This window comes from Meles meles, chromosome 11 (assembly GCF_922984935.1).
Source record: "Meles meles chromosome 11, mMelMel3.1 paternal haplotype, whole genome shotgun sequence".
NCBI classification, from domain to species: domain Eukaryota; kingdom Metazoa; phylum Chordata; class Mammalia; order Carnivora; family Mustelidae; genus Meles; species Meles meles.
The window spans coordinates 43984145-43997101 of NC_060076.1; positions in this window are offsets into that span (position 1 = coordinate 43984145).

Genomic DNA, 12957 nt, shown 5'->3' on the forward strand with positions numbered 1-12957 from the left:
CATTGTGGCTAAATACCAAAGGGTGGTACTGGCAGTAAAATTTTTAGGAGTCTTTGCTGTTGCCCCCAAGATTGCAGGGACTCTAATTCCTTCCAGATGATCCTGTGATATTTTCTCAATGGCTTGGGGGAAAGGGTAACCAGGATGCCCCGTAACCACTATGAGACCAATATGCCACAGACAGAACAGACTGGAGGTATTTTTCATGAACTGCCCCCCACCCAAAAAACCCTTCAAAAAAAGACAAAAATAATAAGAAAAAAAAAGAAAAAGAAACTTTTATTCATCCTTCAAAATACAATTCATATGTTATTTCATCTGTGAAAACTTTCAGTTGGTCGTTAATGATCTCCAATAAACCACCCCATGACTTATTGGCTTAAAACAACAAATACCTTCATAGATCGTGGTTTTGTGGGTTGACAAACAGTTCAGGCTCACCTGGACTCCCTCATTTTTTTTTTTTTAATTTTATTTGTTATTTGACAGAGATCACAAGTAGGCAGAGAGGCAGCAGAGAGGGAAGAAGGGAAGCAGGAAGCAGGCTTCCCGCTGAGCAGAGAGCCAGATGTGAGGCTTGTTCCCGGGACCCTGGGATCATGATCTGAGCTGAAGACAGAGGCTTTAACCCACTAAGACACCCAGGTACCCCTGGACTCCCTCATTTGTCTATAGTCAGGGATGCAAGTTTTCTTGAAGACGTTCAACTAATTAAACGAGCCCATTAGACTGAGGTGGCCATAGGCCGAGGTAAGTAAACCAAAATCCAAGCCTGTAAATGCCTCAAGATTATGAAATCAAAACCCTCCCTAAGGAAAACCAATCATAGCCAAATAGGCTTTAAGCTACAGCTAACCAATTTTCTTACTTTGCTTCCTCCTTTTCTCTATAAAAGACTCTTTCCCAGCTGCTTCCCCATACTCCTGTAGGTAGAGTGTTCCTAACCACTTCTGGTATGGTGTTGCCTGATTCAAATAAACTTTTGCTCAAATAATTTCTTAACTTTTTTTTTTTTTATATAGCTCAGTTTATCTTCTAACAAGATCTAGGCACATCATTATTCCTGCCACATTTTATTTGCCAAACCAAGTCACCCAGCTAAGACTAGATCCAAGAGGTGGAAACAGACTTCATCTTTTGGTATAAAGAGTTATAAAGTTACAATGCAAAGAGCAAAAATTTTTCAAAATGAAGACTTTGGGTCATTTTATTTTTAAAGTTAAGTTTTTTGGGTTCTGTGCTGTGACCCCTCTCCCATGTGATAATCTAGAGCCGCTCCTTCTTCTGTGGCCTCTGGCCTGGGAGCAGAGGGAAAGCCATGAGAGGATGGACCGCTGCAGCATCCATGCCCCACTGGAGCACCTGCTGTGAAAAAAGAAAAAAAAATTATTTGAGAAAGAGAGCACAGCAAGGGGAGGGACAGAGGGAGAGGGAGAGAAACAAGCAATCTCCCTGTTGAGCAGGTTGCCTGATGCAGGGCTCATTCCCAAGACCCTGAGATCATGACCTGAGCTGGTCAGACAGCTGACTGAATTACTTAATTAATTAATTAACTGACTGAATTACCCAGGCACCCCTATCTTTTTCTTTTATATACATTGCTTCTGTGCTGTATCTTCTTTTACAAATATTGCTTCTGGGGGCACCTGGGTGTCTCAGTTGGTTAAGCGTCTGCCTTCAGCTCAGGTCATGATCCCTGGGTCCTGGGATCGAGCCCCACATGGGGCTCCCTACTTGGTGGAGAGCCTGCTTTTCTCTCTCCCACTCTGCCTGCTTGTGTTCCCTCTCTTACTATGTCTCTCACTGTCAAATAAATAAATAAAATCTTTTTTAAAAAGTATTATTTCTGTGCCAAACATAAGGTCACAAAGATTATTTTCTGTGTTGTCTTCTAAAAGTCTTATAATTTTTTATTTCATTCACTAATCCATTTGAATTTTTGTATGAGATGTCAGATAAAAGTTCAGGTCCATTTTCTTGCATGTGAAAGCCCAACCATTCTAGACCATTTGTTGAAAAGACCACCCTTTCTCCATTGAATATGCTTCTCACCTTTGCCAAAAATCAATTGGCCACAAATGTATTGGTATATTTCTAGACTCTTCATTCTATGCCATTAGTCTCTGTGTCTGTTCTTTTATGAATACTGTACTATTTTGGTTATTAGAGCTTTAGAGTAAATCTTAATATCAGGGAGTGTAAGTCCTCCAACTTTGTTCTTCTATTTCAAAATTGTTTTAGTTATTCTAGTTTCTTTCTAGTTTCTTCAGCTTACTTTGGATTTAATTTGCTCTTTAAATTGAGTTTTTTAAGATAGACACTTGTATCACTAAATTGATAGGTTTTTTCTTTTGATACAATCATGTTATGCTTGTATCAAACTTGTAAGTTTCCCTCTAAGCACAGCTTTAGCTGCACCTCCAACTTTCATAAATTGAATTTTCATTTGCATTTAGTTCAAAATATTTTCTAGTTTCTCTTATAATCCATGAGCTGTTTACTTCCCAAATATTTAGGGGATTTTATGGGTATCTTTTTTTATATGATTTATAGTTTAATTCTGTTATTATCAGAGAACATGCTTTGTATGATCTCAGTTCTTTTAAATTCATTTAGGTTTGTTTTATGGCCCAGAATAAGGTGTATCCTGGTGAATGTTCCACATGTACTTGAAAAGAAGATGCATTCTGTTGGTGGCCAAATGTTCCAAAAATTAGTTAGTTCCAGTTGGAGTATAGTGTTAATTAGGTCTTCTATGTCCCTATTTATTTCTTTTCTACCAGTTATATCAGTTTCTGAAAGCAGAGTGTTAAAGGTTTCAACTGTAATTATGGATTTGTATTTATCCTTTCAATTGTATCAATTTTCCTTCATTTTTTGAAGGTTATTTGTTAGGTTTATTCATATTTGGGATTGTTACATATCTTTGTAAATTGACTTGTCTTTAATTAATACTAATCTTTATTTCTGATATTTCCTGTTCTGAAGTCTACTTTGATATTTTGGCAATTTTTGAAATTTGTCATAGCAGATTTATTCTCTCTTCTTCATGGTTACTTATTCATTCATCCACCCTAGAAAAGTCCATATAGCTCAGGGGAATCTCCAGTGGGATGCTGAAAGCAGAGGTGTTTACCAGGTGAACCATGATAAGAACAGGAAGGAGGTAGGATAGGCATTTCGACGAATGGACCAGTAGTCTGAGCCAAAATACAGGGGTGTGAGGTAATATACCATGTTAGGGGAAATGTAAATGATTGATTGAGCAAGCAGAAATAAGGGTGAGAAAGGGTTTGGTAAGAGACAAGGTGCATTGATCAAACTGGATTCTGATTTGGTCTACATTACTGAGGTCTATAACAATGTTTGGAAATAAAAGGTTTTATTTTCTTAAGATTTTATTTATTATTTGACAGAGAGAGAGATCACAAGTAGGCAGAGAGGCAGGGTTGGGGGGGAAAGCAGACTCCCTGCTGAGCAGAAAGCCCAATGTGGGGCTTGATCCTAGGACCCTGAGACCATGACCTGATCTGAAGGAAGGGGCTTAACCCACTGAGCCACCCAGGCGCCCCAGAAATAAAAGGTCTTAAATCAAAGAATGACATGACCAAACCTTTATTTTAGGAAGATCACTCTGGAAACAATGGACATGTTACATTTTTAGAGATTATAGCTAGAAAAACTCATAATAGATGAATATTGCAGTGCAGCATTTAGAGATCATTAAAGTCTGAGCTAAGGCTCTACTAGCATCAGAGATGGAGAAAATGACAGGTATTAAAGTGATATAAATATTAATTTAATGAGTGTTAGGGGTTGACATGGAGGGAAGAGACTAGGGGTAAGTCCATGATTGCTGTTTTGTATAATGATATTTACATGATAATCCTCACTGTGAAAGGGTCATCAAGCTCATTTTTCAGGAAATACTGAATATTTAGCATAAAATTCTAGGATACATAGGTTTGGGCTGGATATTGGACAGACAACTTTGGATAGATGCTTAGCTTGCAGCTCAAGAGAAGAATCTGAGCGTTGCTTTGGGGATGAAGGAGGTCACTCAGATGGCATGCAACGTGAGGGACCCCAGAGTAGCTAGAGGAGGAAGAGTAGAGGAGTGAGAGAGACGGGACTCAAGAAGCAGGAAGGGGGCTTTCTAAAATTACTCTAACAGTATTTGTGACTCTGCATTATAATTCCTCGCTTCTTTTCAGACTTGCAGTTCTTCAGAGTCAAGCACAATGATGCAGTCATCATTGAAGCTCCATTGGCATCACGCTTCACTCACAGATACTCTGAAGTTTTGGTAAATGACTATAGAAGGGCCCACACTTAAGAACAATTTGATCATTCAAAACAAAACAAGTACAAATGTCCTTAGAGGGTTAGTGATAAAGTTGTTATCAAATTGTCTCTGATTCATTCCAGAAATACATCATAGTATTTAAGGAGTTGCTCTGTAGAAGTGGCAGAAGTACAGAACTCCAGAATCACTAATGGGGGGATCACAGGAACCCCACTCACTACCTGCTTTACCCTTGGCTAATTCAGTTCTCTGAAGGCTAGTTTCCTCATACACTAAATGAAGGAAGGGGGAGGAGGACTTCTACTTTGAAATAACATGTAATGTGTGTAAATCATCCAGCAGAATGTCTGATGATAGTTATCATCATCGTTATCATCATCAAAGATAACTCATACATTTCACAGATAAAAAGCATCAACATCCACCTATGACAACCATAGAAAAAGTTGAATCAGGTCTCCACTGGGGAATCTATCATGCTTTATGTAAAAAAAAATAAAAATGGTGTGCCTGTCTTTCTATCACGGTAGATAGACCGTGGGCTCCCTGAAAGCAGGAATCTTGTCCAGCAGCTATTTCTATAAAGGTTCATAGAATTGAAACATGAAATACAGAGCCCTTAAATACTATTTAGGAGACATTGCAGTTTGGATAGCATTAGTATTTTGGAAAACCAAATACAAGCAGTTTAACTAGTTCCTACATGAGCTTGAGTTTATTCAATTCAGTGCCATTAGCACTGATGGATTAAATGTCCAGGAAGAACTCTCTGAATTGAGGCAGTTTGCACATAAGTTTTTTTGTTTGTTTTGTTTTGTTTGCATATAAGATTTATAGTTCCACATGTATGTGTCCATAGATGAAACTGAAGCTATCTTGGCCAGGCCAGTCAGGAATATAGGCATCTCACTGTAAAATAAATCAACAGTAATTCTTTGACTTCTAAAACTGCCTGCAAAATATTTAGAAACTCAGACCCAAATTTCTCCCTTTTGATTTTTTTGAGGCTAAAACAGTAGGGAGTCATGAGGTGCTCTCTTATACAAGGCTTTGGCCACAAGAAGTCCCCCTGCCCTTTGTGACTCATTGCTACTCATCAGCTCTGTATTGTGAACTCTTGGCGTGGCCTGCAGTGCCTACAGGAGCCATCCTGCCAACCTCTCCAGCTTTATCAGGAGCTGCCTTCCCCTTGCCCTCTGCACTTAGGCACAATGGTCTCCTCACTATTCCTGGAACATTCTAAACACATAGCCCCATAAACCATTCCCCTCCTTGGGGCCTTTGTGATAAGTTATCCCATTATCTTGAAAACTTTCAGTTCGTCACTTCAGTCAAGGGGGGAAGGAAGAGATGGAGAAAGAGAACAAATTAACCTGGAAAGAATGTTAGATTGTGTATCATCTCTTCAGCCACACCCAACCACTGAGATAGTAATCACAGTCATTCTTATGAGATACAAAAACAAACAAAAAAAACAATTGTAATGAGAAATTTAACAAAACAACTCAAAATAGAAACTAATTTTTTTTTAAGTAAGAAGGTTTTTTTTTGTTTTTATTTTCCTCCTGCATTTGGCAAAATACTCTTTAAAGCAGGAACATGGAGTCTATTTGTGCTACAGATTTTTTCTAAAAAAGATTTTATTTATTTTTGTGAGAAAGAGAACAAGAGAACGCAAGTGCCTGAGCTGGGTTGGGGAGGGCAAGGGGAGAAACAGACTCCCTGCTGAGGAGGGAGCCCAATGTGGACCTTGATTCCAGGATCCGGGGATCATGACCTACAGCGAAGGCGTACGCTTAAGAGACTAAGCACCCAAGGGCCCACATGCTACAAATTGTTTTAAAACGGGAAAGCCCATATTTAAATTGACTTCTAAAACCGGCATTCCAAAATTCCACATTAATTAATGTTAATTGATTATAATTATCTGTACTTTAATCTGGATTAAAGCTCAAAAATTCCATCAGCAGAAAGAATTTAATCAATTATATATCTTCAATTTAAAATGTAGACACATATCAGTAATACCTACAGACCCAAACACAATGTTTAAACACATAGATATACAATTTATGCTATGGCAGATTTTTTTTTTTTTCGGATTTTATTTAGAGAGGGAGAGAGAGAGCACATACACAAGCAGGCAGAGTGGCAGGCAGAGGCACAGAGAGAAGCAGGCTCCTCGCTGAGCAAGGAACCCGATGTGGGACTTGATTCCAGGACCTTGGGATCATGACCTGAGCTGAAGGTAGTGGCTTAACCAACTGAGCCACCCAGCTGTCCCTGCTATGGCAGATTTAACCAATCTGGGCTGCCTCTAACTTGAATAAGCAAAGGTCTTCCCCAGTAAAATATAGCATATTGTTAAGAGAACAGGCCTCAGAATCAGAAAAGCAAATATAAATGCCTAAGTCCACTATTTCCTAGCATGTTACAGTAGATATAAAAACTATAGCTTCCTTCTCTATACTAGCAGTTCAAAAGTTCTTGCCTCACAGAAAAAATTATGTGAGGTAATATATGAACAATGCTTAGCACAGTGCCTGGGATACAGTATGTACAAAGTATTACTATTAGCATCATTAAAAGTTTAAAAAGGAAGTTGATAGCCATCATTTGTATGATGTTTAAAGTTTAAAGTAATGTATCTCAGTGATTAATTTAAAAGATGAGAAAAATTAATACAAGTTGTTTCTATTCATATAATTTATATATTTTTTAAATGATCACAAAAGAGCCATGACAAAGAATTCAAGTATGTTTGTGTTTTCCTTTATTCCCAAAAGTGATATTTTATTCTAAGGTGGCTTACGCCTTGATTGTTTCTTTTAGAAAGAAGAAACAGTTAAACTTTATTCTGTTTATTTTATAAACAAAAAACTGCAACATGCAAGTAGAATTGATAATAAACTTCTAGTTTAGAGATGGTGAATTAATCATATGCATGACTACTCTTCCCTTTAAAAACCATTAAAATAAAGCAAATGAATTGTTTAAGGATAGAAAACCAACCAAAGAAAATGTGAAAGACAGAAACCACCAAAACTTTAGAAGCTGAAAAACTGATGGGTCAGAGTTACCTGATATAGCAGTCTCCAAAATGCTACTGCTAAGTGATTGGTAGAGAAAGCAACATACTCTATAGAACCCCTAAAAGATGATAAATTAGCAGCCACTTATACTTCTGGAAGTAGGGACAAAGTGGAATTAAAATTAAGAGTAGCTGAAAGTATGTTTTAAAACCATTTAGAATGAGATACCACTTCATGTACACTAGAGTGGTGTAACAAAAAGGTCAGATAATGACAAGTGTTGTCTAGGATGTGGAGAACTGGAACACTCATACATTGTTAGTGGTAATGTAAATGGTTGAGCTACTTTGGAAAACATACCAACAGTTCCTCAAAAAGTTAAAAAAGAGTTACCAGCAATTCCATTCCTAGGTATATACCCAGGAGAAGTAAAAACATGTCTGTTGAGAAACTTGTACACAATTGTTTATAGAAGTATTATTTATAAGAGCCAAAAAGTAGAAACAACTCCAAAACATTAACTGACAAGTGAAAAAATAAAATATGATATATCCACATGATGAGCTATTATTTGGCAGGAAAAAAAAGTGAATCCATTTATATGAAATGTCCCAGCTAGGCAAATCTATAGACACATAAAGTAGATTAGTATTGCTTAGGGCTAAGGTTGGGGGCAGTGGAGGGTGTGAGGTATAGTTGGGCAGGACTTAAGGCCTTTTGGTGAGGTGATGAAAATGTTCTAAAATCAATGTGGTGTGAGTTGCATAACTTTGTGAATATATTAAAAAAATGTTGAGTTATGTACTTTAAAGAGTTAATTGTATGGTTTATGGATTGTATATCAATAAAACTATTCCAATAAAAATGCAACAGTTAGACCCTCCAGGCATTTTCTTGCACAGTAGAGCAACCATAGTTTTTCTACCACATAGAAGACTAGTACAGGGGATGGGAGTCCCTTTTGCTGAAGGAGGTATAAAAGAGAGGTTCTTTAGACCATACAGTTATAGGCAATAGGAATAGGCTAAATTTCTGAACTGAATTTAAACCTTGGGCTTTCTCCCCACTTTTACTTGCAGAAAGCTGGCAAAAAGGACCAGCAGATCTCTAGGCAATCTGACCATTCCTAGTGACTATGTCTGAAGATGTTGATACTTCTCCAACAGATATGTCAGTAAGACACTTCCAACAAAACCAATCCATTAGTTTTGCTACAGGAAAATTTGTACTCAACATACTGACCTCATGCTCAGAGCTTCCAGTTAGCTTTTCGGTCCCCTGTTCTTAAACAAACAGCCAAGACGGCCAGGTATCTGAGGAAAGCCTGGTTTTACCAGAGGCCTACAGAAACAGTCAGAAGAAAAGCAATTGGAGGAAATAGACAAGAATAGGGTGCTATTTTTAATATATTCAGATACATGCATACAATGGAATACTATTTGGTGATAAAAACAGCTAAACATATATTGCTAGATTTAAAAAGCAAGTATAAAAAGGCTATTGTATGATTCCTATAACATTCTAGAAAAGGCAAAACTATAGAGTCAAAAGATCAATGGTTTCTAGGAATTGGAGGTAGTGTTGATTGGATGGAATACAGTGAATTTTTAGAAGCAGTGAAAGTATTCTGTATCGTACTGTAATGGTAGATATATGGCATTGTGCATTTGTCACACTCATGGAACTTTACTGCACAGAGTGAAACTTAATGCACTCGAATTTAAAAAAAAACTATTTAAGAGGCCAAAGATGTCATACAAAACATAAGAAAAGAGTCTATCTATATTACAAATGTTTGAAGCAACCCTTCAAGTGTGAGGAAAAAAGAAGGAATCACCTTTCCCCAGTATTCTAAACATATGGTCATGGAATTCTACTAATGTTAGCAAAGTTAGAAATTTTTTTTAAGCGACAGACATCTCCAAGTAGATACCAAAATACTCTAATAAAGAAGACAGTGTTACAATGTTGCTTGTGACAAAGAAAGAAAACTGCTTTCTGGATAGGGCATCATTTATTTTTGAGAATTAATTTTTTAAAAAATTTTCAGAAAATACCTGTTTACAAAAGGAGAAACAGACATTTATGCCATAACACAGGCCAGGCTCTTTCATTAACATTATCTTTTTAAATCTTTCACAACTTTGGAAGATAGGAATTTTCATTTCCATTTTACAAAGAAACATTACATAAAGTCCTAGAGCACAGAGTATGTGGTACATTTTTGATGAGCATTTAAAGAAAGTAAATAAGAGAATGAATAATTTAAGTACATCATGCATGTAAAACACTGTATTACATATCGTTAAGGGTGGAAATGCATAATAAGCCCATGTCCTGTTTAATTAGAAAGTTCAGTTACTGTTCAGTTTTTACTGAAATTTTTAGAAGGGTGTTTCTGAAATGGATGCTTTGGCTAGAGAATGTGAGTTGAGTTGGGCTTTGATGTGTGGCTAGGGTACAGATAAATGGGCAGGAGGAGGGCATCTCAGGTGGAGGCAGCAAGAGGCAGTCACTCAGGCTTGAAAGAACATGGTTGTATAGAGTCAAGTGGATTGAAATAGTTTCCTGGGAGCCTCCAGATGTAATTTTTAAACTGCAATATATATGAATTCTGCAGTCTATACCTACTAATTTCATGGCTCTCTTAAAGTTAATATTTTACTTAATTTTCTTTAGTATGATATGGAAATATGGAAACATCATCAGATAAATCATCAAGTCAAAGAATGTAAGACCAAGGAGACTTTTTTTTAAAATATTTTATTTATTTATTTGACAGAGAGAGATCACAAGTAAGCAGAAAGGCAGGCAGAGAGAGAGAGAGAGACAGGAGGAAGCAGGCTCCCAACTGAGCAGAGAACCCGATGTGGGGATCGATCCCAGGACTCTGAGACCATGACCTGAGCCAAAGGCAGAGGCTCCAACCCACTGAGCCACCCAGGTGCCCCAGAACAAGGAGACTTTGATGCAGATGAGTTGTTAAAATTTTCCAGGACAGCATACATGTAAGTGGCAGAGTTGGAGTATGAACAGATATATCTGGCTTTTGAGTCTGTAATCTTTCTACCTAATTGGTTTGATTGCTCATTTACAAACAAGGACCTGAAGTCTAGAAAAGTTATATTATGTAATATTTATTAAAAAGTAAATTCAGTTGGTTTTTCCTGTTGTGATTTCTCTAAAAATGCATATAAAATAACAGAATAAAAAATATAAATAGAACACAGCCCAGAGGCTCGATCATATAGAAAAGAATCCACAGCAGAAAAAAGGCTAGGGAGAAAGATGACTCTTTCTGGTTTGTGTTGAATTTGAGTTGCTGCTAGGTAACTTTGGGATTTTCAGGGCACCCTTCTTAAAAAATTCTCCAGATTATAAGAAGAACCACTTGGAGTTTCAGCAGATATTGTACAAGTGTTTGTATTTATTTATTCTAATTCCAAAAGTTTCTTTTTTTCTTCCAGTTATGAGACCAAGTTGTGAATCACCCCTTTGACAGTTAGGTATTAGGTGTGTGCATTTCTTTGGCTTGATAGTTTAAATTGCCCTCTAATCATTGCTCTCTTTGAAGACTTAGACTTAAAAGAAGAGATACAGTACTTCTTAGTCACTCCCACACTGGGAGATATGCCTGGTCTGTACCTTCACCCGCTTCTCTTCAGTTCATTGAAAGCCTGATAAAGACCAGGCCTAGAGCTTGTCCAAACCTACAGTTGATGAAGAAAAACAATTCCAATGTTACTGTAGAAAAACATTATATATCCTGCTCCTTCTCCTAGGAATTAAGGAAAATTCTCTCTTTTTGGAACATATTACCCACTTTTTTTGAATTAAAGTTGTATTTTTAAAAAATAATAGTTTATCTTTTAAAAAGATGACAAATTTCTCAGTTAAAAAATATACATATACATACATACATATATTTTCCAGAATGCTCTCATCTAAAACACAATAATTGTGATGCAAGGAGCAAGAAATGTTTCATTTTCAAACACTAAGGAAGTATTCCTATTACCTAAGTTTCTCAATATTTTCTTATTTAATAAAACATTTGTAGAAGGACTTGATTTATTCTTGAAATAATATAAAATCTTGTATCAACTTTTTTTTTTTAGGATATTATTTATTTATTTGATAGAGAAAGACACAGCAAGAGAGAGAACACAAGCAGGGGGAGCGGGAGAGGGACAAGCAGGCTTCCCGCTGAGCAGGGAGCCCAAAGTGGGGCTCGATCCCAGAACCCTGGGATCAGGACCTGAGCCAAAGGCAGACACCTAACTACTGAGCCACCCAGGCGGCCCTCAACTTTGTTTCAAATGTCATTTTCATGTTGTCTTTTTTAATTAATTCACTTGGCCATTAATTAATCAGGCTCCTCTCCTGTTGGTCTGTAGGAGAAAGATCTTTTAAGTTTTTGTTTGTTTACCATTTTGAACTGTTTCCTTTTAGCCAATTTTCATCTATCATATTTTTAAAGTTAGTGTGAAAATTAAATATGTCAATCTCTCTTATTATACATCTACCATGTATAAAACTTATATTTCTTAACAGAAATTACTAATGGAGAAACATTTAGAATGCATACTAGCCCCTATTAGTATTCTTTCTATTAATAGTAATGGACTGATAACTTTGTTTTATGAAGATTTTTTTCATTCCAACTTGTAAAGCATATATTTTATGCTGCTCCCTACAAAGATGCACTGTAAACTTAATGAACTGAGCAATTAGCTCTGCTAAGACTTCACTTGCACTTGCTGAAGGACTTGATAATATATTTATTTGTACTTTCTTTCACAAGGCAGCCTTTGTTCTTATAACTCTCTCCCCTTTCTCCACTCCTTACTACAGAAAATTAATGAAAAATGTTTAAGTGGTAAAAATCAGTATGCTGAACACTACGAAACATGTAGCCAAAATAAGAAGCCAATGAACTTGCAAGAAAAAGTATGTAACAGCCACATGATTGTATATTACCAGGATGTTCAGACATCCTGTTTTAGAACAGCACACTTATGGAGGGGAAAGTCACCTATTGATGAAAGTAAACTTGGAAAGATTTCTATTTTAGTATCCTTTCTTTTTTAAAGTCTCCTGCCTCCTGCCCCTATCTCCTACTCAACTCTGCTTCCCAATTACAGTAATTAAAAAGGAGGACATATCCCAATGGAATGCATCTTTGTTTTAAACTTCCTTACCAGAAGTTTATTGTTCTTTTTTTTTTTAAAGGTTTCACATTTATTGCTACATAACAATTGTGTATAAGTCGCATTTTTGGTAAAAATGACATAAGCTGTTTTTACATTTCTTGCTTCTAGTGGATAAGATTTATCAATATCTATTAAAATTTAATGCACATTCCTTTCAACCTACCGATCCCACTCCTGGGAATCTTTCCCAAAGAAATAAATACACCAGTAGATAAAGACATATAAGGATGTTTATTGTAGCATAATTTGTAGTGCCAAAAAATGAAAACAAAATGAATGCTGAATACTTGGAGAAATACTAGATATATATTGTTAATCTTTTTTTTAAAAAAGATTTTATTTATTTATTTGACAGACAGAAATCCACAAGTAGGCAGAGAGGCAGGCAGAGAGAGGGGGGTTGGCA